The 15,288-nt window shown below is 42.0% G+C and overlaps 1 protein-coding gene across 5 annotated transcripts in view; it reads left to right on the top strand.

The window, feature by feature from the left end:
• The window catches only part of nmo (serine/threonine-protein kinase nemo), a 758,381-nt gene that overhangs the window by 380,093 nt on the left and 363,000 nt on the right, over positions 1-15,288 (top strand). The gene's annotated exons all lie outside the window — the stretch shown is intronic.

The following is a 15,288-nucleotide window of genomic DNA, read 5'->3' as shown; positions in this document are numbered from 1 at the left end:
AAATCACAGAAATCACTCCCTACGAAAGTAAAAGACTGGGCAGGCGATGCAAAATGCCGCCATTAAAAAGTAGGGGCGCCATTGGTACACTAAGAGAAAACACCATAAGTGTCCGGGGCCCAAAACTGTTCAACAGCCTCCCATCAAGCATTAGGGGAATTGCCAATAAACCCCTGGCTGCCTTCAAGAGAGAGCTGGACAGATACCTAAAGTCGGTGCCGGATCAGCCGGGCTGTGGCTCGTACGTCGGACTGCGTGCGGCCAGCAGTAACAGCCTAGTTGATCAGGCCCTGATCCATCGGGAGGCCTGGTCGTGGACCGGGCCGCGGGGGCGTTGATCCCCGGAATAACCTCCAGGTAACCTCCAGGTAACTACACAGTAGGCTTCTTCAGTCAAGTACAGAAAAGTCTGAAACAATATGGAGTTGAAGTGACAGGATGGAGCCTTATATAGCAACAGGAGGTGAGACGTAGGTCACTAGTAGAACGTAGATGTTGGGAGGTCAGGTCCCTCTCAAATCCAGCCGTTCTCACTAGTAGAGGTTGTCGAAGTTGATTTCAGGTCTGTACCAAGATACCCTTGTGTTGCAGTGTCTGACAGATTGAACATTAAAATGGTATAAAATTGCAACAGTTAGGTATCTTTATTTCGAAACGTTTCGCCTACACAGTAGGCTTCTTCAGTCGAGTACAGAAAAGTTGATAGAAGCAGAAGAGACTTTAAGACGATGTAATCAGTCCATCACCCTTAAAGTTTTGAGGTGGTCAGTCCCTCAGTCTGAAGGGACTGACCACTGACTGACCATTTTAATGTTCAATCTGTCAGACACTGCAACACAAGGGTACCTTGGTACAGACCTGAAATCAACTTCGACAACCTCTACTAGTGAGAACGGCTGGATTTGAGAGGGACCTGACCTCTCAACATCTGCGTTCTACTAGTGACCTACGTCTCACCTCCTGGCACTATGTAAGGCTCCATCCTGTCACTTCAACTCCATATTGTTTCAGACTTTGGAACAATGCTCTTCTCCAGACTGAGGGACTGACCACCTCAAAACTTTAAGGGTGATGGACTGATTACATCGTCTTCAAGTCTCTTCTGCTTCTATCAACTTTTCTGTACTCGACTGAAGAAGCCTACTGTGTAGGCGAAACGTTTCGAAATAAAGATACCTAACTCTTGCATATGTGTCTTACCTAACAACCTGTCGGTATTTTATACCATTTTAATGTTCAAGTATTGTATTGATATAGTCACTGGATGGCGAATCGTCTACAAAATAAAGATACCTAGATGTTGCACACGTGGCTGAGTCTTCATCTTGTCAGTATTGTATACCATTGATATTCATATTACCAGAAGATATCAGAAACACTGCTGGGACAGGTGTACAAGTGTTCAAGAGAAAATTGGACGAGTGCCTCCACCAGATGTCAGATCATCCAGGCGGTGATAGATGTGTGGTCAGCGGGCCGCAACAGCAACAGTCTGGTTGAGCAGGCAAGCACCAGACAAGCATGGCCCAGGACCGGGCTCCGGGAGTAGGAAAGCTCTGGAAACACAACCTTGTGTCATGAACGTAGGTGTGAGTGGTAGTGTTGACAATAAGCTTCGCAAAATTATCTTATAAAGACTTGAACCTAATCGCAGTAAAGTTGGTATATTCACATATGGTATAGTCGAGGTATAGTGTAATATTAATATAGTATAGCATAGTATACTACTATAGTGCAGTATGGTATAGTAGTATAATATAGTAAAGAAAGGTAGTATAATAAAGGTATAAAGTATGGTAATTGGAAGACTGCACTTGCATGCCACAATATATACTCTGCCATAGTTGCAAGACACCATAATACTTGCGCTCTTCACCTTTCCTTTCAGCACAGTATCCCCACTGTCCATCGGCGATAAAATGCATAAAACGCGCGCGAGCACATGGTCTGTCTCTGTCTCTGTCTCTGTCTCTCTCTCTCTCTCTCTCTCTCTCTCTCTCTCTCTCTCTCTCTCTCTCTCTCTCTCTCTCTCTCTCTCTCTCTCTCTCACACACACACACACACACACACACACACACACACACACACACACACACACACACACACACACACACACACACAGGGATCTGGACAGGCTGCAAGCCTAGTCCGGAAACTGGCTCCTGGAGTTCAACCCCACCAAGAGCAAAGTCATGAAAATTGAGGAAGGGCAAAGAAGACCGCAGACTGAGTACAGTCTAGGGGGCCAGAGACTACAAACCTCTCTCAAGGAAAAGGATCTTGGGGTGAGTATAACACTGGGCACATCTCCTGAGGCGCACATCAACCAAATAACTGCTGCAGCATATGGGCGCCTAGCAAACCTAAGAATAGCATTCCGACATCTCAATAAGGAATCGTTCAGGACCCTGTACACTGTGTACGTTAGGCCCATATTGGAGTATGCAGCACCAGTTTGGACCCCACACCTAGCCAGCATGTAAGGAAATTAGAGAAGGTGCAAATGTTTGCAACAAGACTAGTCCCAGAGCTAAGAGGCATGTCCTACGAGGAGAGGTTAAGGGAAATCGACCTGACGACATTGAAGGACAGGAGAGATACGGGGGACATGATAACGACATATAAAATACTGAGAGGAATTGACAAGGTGGACAAAGACAGGATGTTCCAGTGATGAGACACAGCAACAAGGGGACACAGTTGGAAGTTGAAGACTCAGATAAATCACAGGGATGTTAGGAAGTATTTCTTCAGTCACAGAATTGTCAGGAAGTGAAAAAGTCTGGGAAGTGATGTAGTGGAGGCAGGATCCATACATAGCTTTAAGAAGATGTATGACAAAGTTCATGGAGAAGGAAGAGTGACCTAGTAGCGACCAGTGAAGAGGCGGGGCCAGGAGCTGTGACTCAACCCCTGTAACCACAACTAGGTGAGTAAACACATATGTATGCAAAACACCGTGGGGTGAGTTGAATGATATGGTACCAGTTGATTGGGAAGATGATTTATTAGATTACATATAGTATAGGGGATTGAGAATAATGAAACGGAAAACTGAATGTTTATATGGTGGGATACAAGACAATCATATAGCACAAAGTGGCTGGTTTCAGTTTGCTAACTCGGAGTTCGCTATCAACCAGTCGAGTGTTGAACTTACTCGTGACCAACAGACAGCATTAGGGTATGAGTGGTTAAGATTCACGCCTACTGTTGGGGACACTAATTATATATTGACTTGGCTAAGTCTTTTTGCAGTCTGGAAAAACAGGGGGACCTATCCCCTGAAACGTTCAACATTTGCGAAGGTATGGTATATGGAACTTTACTCAGACCTGTGGAACCGAATTATCCTCAGAGATTTGTAAAGTCATACTATGAATTCAAGAAAGATCCTAGACTTCACCTTACGAAAACAGACAAAGCAAATGCTATGATAATTATGGACAAGGTAGATTATAGCGAAAAAAGAGGATATTTTAATAGAAGACTGGGAAACTTAGGTGCCGCTTAATAAGAACCCATTTTACCAGGTTAGTAGCTAATTTAATAACAGCTTAGAACCTTACTGAGAGGTAATGAGGAATTAATTAAACATAATATATATGTCAGCATAGTTGCTGATCCCCTTATATGTGTTGTATAGCATATCATAGTACCATCCATGTGTTTACATAGAAGATCCTTAGGTCGAGTGACTGTTTGTGTGACGTCACGGGATGCGAATGCGTACGTTCGTACCTCTGCCTCCTTCTCAGTCAGCGTATAACATCCAGCTAGGCAGAACACGGCAAGGCTGGGCTCCATCTCCCATTACCACAGTCTGACAATATAGCATTACCATCCTACAAGTGTGTCTATCTTCAACCCTCGATATCTCCTTATATATAAACTAACTACCTTATATATAAACTCCCATACATATAAACTCCCTCATATGTATGGTTTGATTAAAGCCCACGAGCACGGTTATCCAGCCAAACCTATTATTACTCTGTAGGATCGGCAACGTATGCCTTGTCAAAATGGTTGGTAAAAATATTAATGTCATTGCTTGACAACATTTCTGAAGCTCATATCAAAAACTATGTTGATCATATTGACTGCAAAATCTTAACATGTCTAATGATTTTACACTAAGTTGTGATGTCACGGCGTTGTTCACTAGAGTCCCTGTTCCCAACTTGCTATCTTATGTGTAAGAAGAATTAGATTAGTTCTCCTTGCCTTTTGATGACAATACTATTATTAAACTGATTAAGTTGTGTGTGCTTGATTCCAAGTTTGAGTTTGAAGGGAAATACTATGCTTAAAGGCAGGAAATGGTTATGGTTTATCCATTGTCTCCCCTATTGAACAATCTGTAAATGGAGTTTTTCGAAGCTAGCCTATTGAAAGGTAACATGCCTTGTAAAACTAAATGATTCAGATATGTGGTTGACATCTTGTGTCTTTGGCAAAATAATTTGGCCCTGGATACATTTTTACCGAGACTTAACACTTTAGTCCCGTCTATTAAATTCACCGTGGAGAAAGGAGTGGAATGTAAACTTCCATTCTTAGATGTGTTGATACACCGGGTTGATAGAAAGTTTAAGTTTACAGTATATATGAAGGCCACTAATGCATGCTAATACATTCACTACTATTCCAGCTATGAGACAAAGAGTTAAAAGAAGTGTTTGTCTCACTGTGTTTCTGAGAGCTTACCAGTTGTGTAGCCCTGAGTTCATCGATGAAGAAATTAGGAAAATATTTGACATTGCCATGAAACTTCGGTACCTTAAGGAGTTCGTGGAATCAGCGTTGCTGGCAGCTAGGAAAACTTATCATAGAGCTGAGCCTAGGATAACACCTCGGATGAAAAATGTGCTGGTTCTCCCATACAATGAGAATTTATCTGTCCTGCCAAATGCCCTTGAAAGATTTAATATAGAAGTAGTTTTTAAGAATTCACAGACTGTTAGAAGCATTCTGATAAAGAATTCTCTTCGACAGTGTGTTGTGTCTACAGAATTTGTTGCAATGGTTGCAACTTATTCTATGTGGGACAGACTGGCAAACTTCTATTCAATACGTACTGCACAGGAGTTGAATGTGATTTTCAGCAACATTAGAGCCTGCAATAACTCAGCAAATTGATTGGAACCAAGAGTCATTGTCATTTGTTTCTCTTGACTTCAACGGTATATTGTAGAATTGGCAATTATAAAACATGATAAACATTCATTATACAATAACGATGGTGGGTTGTTCAAATTAGATTCGTCTTTAGTTGAGGCAGTTTTACGTAGCCAAAAAAATCTGACTCATATGTGAATGCATTGGATTGTCTTAAGTGTAGTTCCGCGCCGAGGACTAAGGCCTCCATTTCCTGCTTGTTATCTGAAGGTTAGACCAGCATTTGCCTCAGAATCTTCTGGGATACATAAACTATGGTCGTCTTCCTTTGGATAAATTACAGATGTCTCCATTTAAATGAATCCCTTTAAATGAACCTGTTTACTAGAGGTACAAAAATTCCTAAGACAATTACCAGATCTATATTTGGTGTGTAAAGTCATTTATATCATATTCAGCATCTGCCTCAGAATCTTGTGGGATAGGTAAACTATGGCTATCTCCCTTTGAATAAATTTCAGATGTTTCCCTTTAAATGAGTCCCTTTAAATGGACCCATTTTCTAGAGATGCAGAGACTCCTAAGATAATTGCCAGTGATATATATATTTGGTATGTAAAGTCATTTATATGAAATCGTAGTCTAACCTAATTTTTGATAACTGATATGTTATGTTTGTTAGTTACTACTACAATATCAGTGTTTGTGGGCTGTCTATCTTCTAATGTTATATTATTCAATCTTTCTGGTTGTGGGTTACCTGGAGGTTATTGGTATGCCTGGGGGGGGGGACACTTCCTGCGTCCTGTGATCATATTTTCTTGGACCTCCTCTTTTATGCAACATTGCAAGCTCCTGATGATGTGTTGACTGCAACACAAAAGGCTTAGAGCTATCATTCAACTCCCCCGTGGTTATTTTGCATCTTGTATTGCTTGTTCGCGAGTTGAATGATAGCTCTAGGCCTTTTTTGTTGCAATCAACACTTCAGGAGCTTGCAGTGTTACAGAAAAGAGGACTAGCTTTTGCTACTAGGTCAGATGCCGTGCTCCTTCCTTAAGTGAATGTGACCTGACCCGACTAGGTTGGGGCATTGGCTTGGGCTGATGGGGGACTTGGACCTGCCTCGCATGGGCCACTAGGCTTGCTACAGTGTTCCTTCTTTATTATGCTCTTATGAAGTTCAATCAAACACATTCTGATGAAGACATTTTGCTTGAATGAGGGAGGAAGAGGGAAGCAGTAGAGAAGTACCCAGGCATACCAACCAGTGCCCAGGCATACCAACCAGTACCCAGGCATACCAACCAGTACCCAGTTTCTGAAAAACTGAACATTTTATAGGGGATTGGAAGAGAGCCAGCCCACAAGCACTGATACTGTAGTGGTAACCCGACGAGCGTAACATTAGTGAGATGACAATTGTCAAAAGTTCGGTCAGACTTCAATATATTGTAAAAGACTTAACATTCTCTGGCAGTTGTCTTATGTATTTTTCCATACATTCGAAAATGGGTCCACCACCGACTCATTTAAAGGGGAAGACATCTGTAGTTTATCCAGAAGTAATATGGCCATAGATTATCCCACCAGTCCAAGACATCTGTAATTTATTCAAAAGGAAGATGGCCATAGTTTATCTCACAAGATCTGAGGCACACACTGGTCAAACCATCAAAACCACCCCACAAAAACACGCTCTAACTCTAACGAATCTAATTTGAATAAGCCTCCATTATTATTATATAATGAACGTTTATCGTGTTTTATAATTGCCGATTATACATACATACACGCACGCGCACACACACATACACACACACACACACACACACACACACACACACACACACACACACACACACACACACACACACACACACACACACACACACACACACACACACACACACACACACACACACACACACACACATACATATACATATATAACTTAGGTTAAGTTGTAATAAACGATTGTAAGATAATAAACAGAATATAAAGAGGAAAGTTGAACCGTGGTCCCAAGATTAGCATGTCCAACGTTCTACCACCTGAGCCACCAGGCTTCTAATAGGGAGGATTCGGAAACATTACTTCTGTACGTGTATTCTGTCAGAGGCACCAACTCTAACCCAACTGACTCTTCCCTTCAGCCCAGGAGCTTTAGCAGTAAATCTGTTCTTACGTTCCTCAAAGCCGTATATTATATGAGCTCATATTAAGTCACAATAAACGAATGTAAATGAATAAACAGGTTTAACGCTCTACTGCCTCTAGTGCAGTGGACACAACACAACATTTTATCAACATTTGTGGTCCCAGATTGTTTAACACCATCACTAGGTTTCAGAAAAAAATGCCGGAACAAATGTAGACATTGTCAAAAGGAAATTGGACATGTACCTCCGTCAAGTGCCAGATCAGCTGGGTTGTGATGGGTATGTGGTTCATCAGGCCGCCAGCAGTAATCACCTGTGGAAAAAGACACTTATGTACAGTTCAGGACATTTATTAAAGGAAACGTTTCGCCACGAGTGGCTTCTTCAGTCCTAATAGGACTGAAGAAGCCACTCGTGGCGAAACGTTTCCTTTAATAAATGTCCTGAACTGTACATAAGTGTCTTTTTCCACATCTTGTCGGTATCACCATACCATTTCCTCAGTAATCACCTGGTTGATCAGGCAAGCGCCAGACAAGGCTGGCCCAGGGCCGGGCTGCGATAGCCTCTCTCTCTCTCTCTCTCTCTCTCTCTCTCTCTCTCTCTCTCTCTCTCTCTCTCTCTCTCTCTCTCTCTCTCTCTCTCTCTCTCTCTCTCTCTCTCTCTCTCTCTCTCTCTCTCTCTCTCTCTCTCTCTCTCTCTCTCTCTCTCTCTCTCTCTCTCTCTCTCTCTCTCTCTCTCTCTCTCTCTCTCACTCTTTCTTTCTCTCTCTCTCTCCCTCTCCCTGTACCTCTTATCCAGACTTATCTATCTGGTAGAAATTAATTGTCATGGGACGAATCTATAACTGGGTGGGCTCCCATTATATATAACATTCACCAAAACTCTTTCTGCCGACGGCCAACAGGATATTAGAAACGGGATTAACACTTACCACTCAGATACTAAACTTCTGACTCCACAGATGAAACATGAGAATATTTACAACCAAGTAACATGAGAGGGCAGTTTCAGCAGTCTTTACACATCACATGGTGGGTTTAATGGGTATTCAAGGTGATGGAGAGATTCGAATGTGTTGTGGGAGGTGGTGAGTCGTAGTGATGGGTCGTGGTTATTGTGATGGTGGGTATGGTGGGTTGTGTTAGTCTACCTGGAGTCTATCTGGAGGGTATTCCGGGGATCAACGCCCCCGCAGCAAGGTCCACGACCAAGGCTCCCGTTGGATTAGGGCATGATCAATCAGGTTGTTACTGCTGGCCTCATGTAGTCCAACGTACGAACCACAGCCCGGCTGATCCGGCACTGACTTTAAGTATCTGTCCATTTCCCTCTTGAAGGCAACCAGGGGTCTGCTGGTAATTCCCATTATGCATGGTGAGAGGCTGTTGAACAGTCTTGGGCCCCGCACTTACTGTATTTTCTCTTAGTGTACCAATAGCGCCCCTACTCTTTATTGGGGTTATTTTGCACTGCCTGCCCAGTCTTTTACTTTCGTAGGGAGTGATTTCTGTGTGCAGATTTGGGACCGTTCCTTCTAGGATTTTCCAAGTGTAGATTATGATATATCTCTCTCGCCTGCGCTCCAGCAAGTACAAGTCAAGTGCTTCCAAGCGTTCCCAGCAGTTGAGGTGTTTGATAGAATTTATATGTGCAGTAAAGGTTCTCTGTACACTCTCTAGATCTGCAATTTCACCTGCTCTGAACGGAGATGTTAATGTACAGCAGTATTCCAGCCTAAAGAGAACAAGTGATTTAAAAAGGATCATTGGGTTGGTATCTCTTGTTTGGAACGTTTTCATTATCCATCCTATCATTTTCTTTGCAGCTGTGATCGTGGCACTGTTGTGATCCTTGAAAGTGAGATCCTCAGACATTACTACTCCCAGGTCCCTCACATTATTTTTCCACTGTTGTATGATCAGTTCTAGTTAGTATCTCCTCCAGTTTTCCATAACGGAGTAGTTGGAATTTGTCCTCATTGAACATCATATTGTTTTCCGTTGCCCACTGGAAAACTTTGTTTTATATCTTCTTGGAGGTTAACCGCGTCCTCAGCAGATGACAGCCTCATGCAGATCCTAATATCGTCTGCAACGGATGATACGGTGCTGTGGATTACATCTCTGTCTGTCTGATATGGGGATGATGAACAGACTGGGACAAGTACTGTGCCTTGTGGAACAGAGCTTTTCATAAAGTAGTTTCCGATTTATTTCTGCTTTGTATTCGATTGATTAGAAAGTTGAAGATCCATCTCCCCACTTTGCCACTTATTCCTTTAGCACGTATTTTGTGCGCTATTACACCATGATCACACTTGTCAAAGGCTTTTGCAAAGTCTGTGTATGTTACCTCTGCATTCTGATTTTCTTCCAGTGCATCTAAGACCATATCATAGTGATCCAATAGTTGCGGGAGGCAGGAGCGACCTGCTCTGAACCCACGTTGCCCTGGATTGTGCAGTTTTTGGGAATCCAAGTGATTTGCAATCATGCTTCTTAGCACTCATTCAAAGATTTTTATGGTGTGGAACGTTAGAGCTATTGGTCTATAGTTCTTAGCTACTGTTTTGCTGCCACCGTTGTTTTTAGTGACTGGAATTTCACCCATGTCTAAGCTCCTTCTCCTTAGTATACTTATGGGACGCAAAAAAGGGTTTCTTGCAGTTCTTAATGAACATAGAGTTCCACGAGTCTGGGCCTGGGGCTAAGTGCATAGGCATATCGTCAATGGCTTTCTAAAAGTCTATTTTAGTTAGGGTAATGTCGAAAATTTGGCATACATTAATACACTGAGGCTCATTCATGAACAAATCATTTGTATTGTCGATCTTTAGACTTATTAGTGGCTCGCTAAACACAGAGTCGTATTGGGATTTCAGTGTCTCACTCATTTCTTTGTTGTCATCTGTGTAAGTCCCATCTTGTCTGAGCAAGGGCCCGATACAAGATGTGGTTTTTGCCTTGTTTTTTGCATATGAAAAGGAATATTTTAAATTTCTTTCCATTTCACTAATAGCTTTTAGCTCCTCCTGTCTCTCCTGGATCTTGTATGAGTTCGATACTTTCCACTTCCCTGGTCAGCGCTTCCTTCCGTGTATCAGATAATCTAGCATTCTTGAGGAGCTCAGTGATTCTTTATCGTCCTCTGTAGAGGGAGCAACTTTCTCTCTCTAGTTTACTTCTTCTCTTCTTTCTTAGGGAAATATGCCTTTCTTCTTTCTTAGGAGAATATGCCTTTCTTCTTTCTTAGGGGAATATGCCTTTCTTCTTTCTTAGGGGAATATGTCTTGAACATACTTCAGTTGCCAGGAAATTGATTCTTTCAAGGCACTGGTTTGGATCCGTGTTATTTAAGATATCTTCCCAACATGTTTCATTTAAGACATGGTACACCTGCTCCCAGTAGATGTTCTTGTTGTTGAAGTTGTATTTGGTGAAGACACCTTCACAGGTAGTTGTCTTTCACCAAAGTCTCGGACTTTAGTTTAGCATCTTTAGGTAACATGTCGGGATTGGGTGGACCAAGATTAGTATAAGTCACTAAATAGAGAAAGAGGATCTCTGAATTCTGCTGCTATACAAACAACAAGGGATACTTGGTTTCTTTTGTCGTCGGCACCAGAGCAACATAAGATGGAGTTTGACATATGGAAGGAAGTGTCATATAGACAAACTGAAAGCAAGGATACCATACGTATACCTATGATTTACGTAAGAACATAAGAAAGAAGGAGCACTGCAACAGGCCTACTGGCCCATGCGAGGCAGGTCCAAGTCTCTTACCGGCTTAAGCCAATACCCCAACCTAGTCAGGTCAGGTCACTTTCACCTAAGGAACGAGTATGGCATCTGACCTAGTAGCACAAGCTAGTCAGGTCCAGCTCACACCCACCCGCACCCACTCATGTATTTATATAACCTTTTTAAAAATTACACAACGATTTAGCCTCTATAACTGTACTCGAGAGTTTATTCCACTCATCGACAACTCTATTACCAAACCAGTGCTTCCCTATATCCTTCCTGAATCTGAATTTTTCCAGCTTAAAGCTATTGCTGCGAGTCCTGTCTAGGCTAGATATTTTTAGCACGCTATTTACATCCCCTTTATTTATTCCTGTCTTCCATTTATACACCTCAATCATATTCCCCCTAATTCTACGCCTTTCTAGAGAGCGCAAATTCATGGCCCTCAGTCTATCCTCATAAGGAAGATTTCTGATACATGGGATCAACTTAGTTATCCTCCTTTGTACGTTTTCCAGAGCATTTATATCCATTCTGTAATACGGTGACCAAAACTGTGCAGCATAATCTAGATGAGGCCTAACGAAGGATATATAGAGTTGAAGAACAACCTGAGGACTTCTATTATTTATGCTTCTAGATATGAAGCCAAGGATTCTGTTTGCTTTATTGCGAACACTTATGCACTGTTGTCTTGGTTTTAGATTACTGCTAACCAGAATTCCCAAATCCTTTTTACAATCAGTAATATTAAGGTCTACATTATTTAGTTTATATGTGGTATAGGACACCACTCGTGATGCTTCTCCACTCTGATTTGTCCCCATTTGTGCAAACTCTCTGCTGCCTATTTGTCAACCATGCCTCTATCCAGGAAAAAATTCTCCTCCTATTCCGTGTGCCTTAATTTTCCTCGCTAGTCTCTGATGTGGGACTCTATCAAAAGCCGTACTGAAGTCCATATTCATAATATCATGTCCATTACCATGATTTACCTCCTCAAATACCTTAGTGAAAAAAGTTAACAAATTCGTAAGGCAGGAAACCCCCTTTGTAAAACCATGCTGAGATTCGTTGATTAATTTATGCTTTTCAAGGTGGCTACGAACTGCCTCGGCAATTATTGATTCCATAAATTTTCCCACTATGGAGGTTAGGCTTATTGGTCTATAGTTTGACGCTAAGGACCTGTCACCTGCTTTGAAAATAGGTATCACATTTGCCATTTTCCACTTATCTGGCACCATGCCAGTTTGTAGTGATATGTTGAAAAGATTAGAACCCTTGCATACAATTCATCAGGGCCTGGGAATTTGTTAGGTTTTAATTCATGTATTTGTCTAAAGACCATTTCACTTGTAACCCTAATCGTGCATAGTTTACTATCGTCCTGTTCTACATAATTTATTATTTCTGGAATATCACTAGTATCTTCCTGTGTAAAAACTAAGAGGGAGTATGTGTTAAAAATTCTACACATTTCCTTATCACTGTCTCTGAGCTGACCCGAGTAACTTTCGAGTGGGCCTATCTTGTCCCTGATCTTACTTCTGTATACCTGAAAGAATCCTTTTGGGTTAGTCTTCGATTCTCTCGCAACTTCATAATTTCTTTTTGCTTTTATTCCCTTTTTTATTTCTCTCTTTAACTGAATATATTGATTCCTTAATTGCCCCTCTCATCTTTTGATTCGCCTATATATGCCTCTCTTTTGACCAATGAGAGGTTTTTATCTATTCTCCATCCATTTGGGATCATTTTTGTTTTATCTGATTTCCCTATTTGGAATATAAGTTGTCTGAGCAGCTAGAACTGTGCCCTGGAAAACGTTATATCAGCAACCATCACCACCTACCTGACCCATAGTCAGGTCATTCCACTTCAGTCCACCCAGGTAATTTTTCAGTCCTATGAAATCAGCCAAGCGGAAATCAGGGACAGAGACTTGATTGCCATTATTAGGGTAATTCCATGACATGTTAAAACTGAGTGATTTGTGATCACTTTCCCCAAGCTCATCATTAACCTCAAGATTATTAATTAGCGATTCCCTGCTGGCAAGAACCAAGTCAAGCAGGTTATTCCCTCTAGTAGGTTTTGTCACAAACTGTCTTAGAAAACAATCCTGAATCGTATCAAGAAAGTCACTTGACTCCCATTAGCACAACGTGACCTGTTTCGAGAATTTTCTTACTCCCGGGACCCGACCCGGTATCACGCATCTATGTTCATTACCTGTTCGACCAGACTGTTGCTGTTAGCAGCCCGCCGCCCCATATATCCATAACAGCCTGGCTGATCTGGCACACGTGGAGATAGTGATCCAGTTTCCTCTTGAAGTTTCCGCAGTAATATCTGTTGGTAGCAGGTTGAAAAGTCTAGACTCACGGAGGTTGATACTGTGTTCTCGTATGGTGCCGTTGGAGCTCATAATTTCCTCCTCTAGGAGTCTACCTGGAGGAGGCCTGGTCTGAGACCGAGCCACAGGGGCGATGACCTCCAGAATCGACTCAAAATAAACTCTAAGAATATATTTAACTCTAGGAATATTTTACATTTCCTTCCATGGGCCATAGACACATGGAAGGAAATAAGCATCTGTGGACCTAAACTTTTCAACCTGATATCCGCTGCCTGCTTACTTGGAGGTTACCTATATACTTTGATAAGTTCCAAGAGTTTTTCTACTCCCGGAGCCCGGCCATAACCAGGATGTTGCTGCTGGTGGCCCACTGATCAACATATCCAATCACAGCCTGGTTGATCTGGCACCTGGTGAAGATACTTGTCCAATTTCTTCTTGAAGACTTCTACACTTGTCTCAGCAGTGTTTCTGATATCTGGTGGTAAAACATTGAATAGTCTGGGGCCTCAGATATAGAAACAGTGTTCCCTTATTGTGCTGACTGTACCCCAGCTTTTCACTGGGTTTGTTTTGCACTTCCTCCCATATCTCTTATTCCAGTATGTTGCTTTGGCAGTGCGAAAATTTGGAACAAGACCCTCAGGTATTTTCCAGGTATATATATTATCATGTCTCTCTCCTCCGCTCCAGTGTGTACATATTGAAGACTTTAAGGCGTTCCCGGTAATTTAAATATTTTATTGGCTCAATGCGGGGCGTAAACGACTTCTGTATCTGTTCCAGCTCTGATATTTCTCTCATATTTCCACCACAGGCATTATTTCCTTTGTTTTGAAGATTTACAATAGCCATCCCGTCATCCTCCTTGCTGTCGTGACCTTTGTCTTATGTTCTTTGAAAGAAAGGTTAGTTGATATAATTATTGCCAAGTCTCGCACGTGCTCTTTTCGTTCTGTTTGACGATCCTCTTTTAATTTTATATATAGTGTCCCTTTTGAGTTCTTCATTCTCTCCATACCTAAGCAGCTCGAACTTATCACCATTTTGCCGGGGATCAACGCCCCTTGCGGTCCGCTCATCGACCAGGTCTCCCGGTGGATCAGGGCTTGATCAGCCAGGCTGTTACTGCTGGCCGCACTCAATCTAACGTACAAATCACAACCCGGGTGATCGGGCACTGGCTTTGTATTGGTCCAGTTCCCTCTTGAAGACAACCAGGGGTCTGTGGTAACCCCCCGTCCTTTATATATGATGGGAAGTTCTTGAACAGCCTTGGACCTCAGACACTTACGGTAGTGTACATATTTATTGGGACAGTGGTGAAATGAGACGTTTATTTGGAAAATTAATGTTTATTTGAAAAAATACGCAATAATAATATGACAGATAATTAATTTAATAAGAGATATGCTGCCCTTTATTTTTATAAGCATTGTTACACGCTTTGCAATAGAATCGACCAATATATAACACATTTTGACAAGTTCCTCTTTGTGGTACCAGGTCCTAATAACAGCAACTATTAGCTTCTCCCTAGACGAGTAGTCCTGTTTCGCGATTCTACGTTTGGCTGTTGTCTATAGATTCTCAGTTGGGTTGAGGTCAGGAGAGTTTCCAGGCCAATTCAGAATGCTTACACTCTCTTCGAAGAATATCAGAATTTTTCTGGAAGCGTGGCATGGAGCAACATTCTGCTAGAAAATCTTTTCTTCATCAGGAAAGTCTGCATCCACAGTGGGAAGCAAATGCGTTGCCAGGATTGCCTTGTATTTGTCACTGTTCATTGTTCCATCAACAATAACAAGTTGTTCAGGGCCTTTAAAACTACCCCAGAACATCTTAGGTGGGTGTTTTGGCGCTTATTGAAGTGTCTATTCCGAAGAGGTTC

The sequence above is a fragment of the Cherax quadricarinatus genome, chromosome 6, assembly GCF_038502225.1.
Source record: "Cherax quadricarinatus isolate ZL_2023a chromosome 6, ASM3850222v1, whole genome shotgun sequence".
Classification (NCBI taxonomy): domain Eukaryota; kingdom Metazoa; phylum Arthropoda; class Malacostraca; order Decapoda; family Parastacidae; genus Cherax; species Cherax quadricarinatus.
The sequence above is the reverse complement of the archived record's forward strand: the minus strand, read 5'-3'. Positions and strand labels throughout refer to the sequence as shown.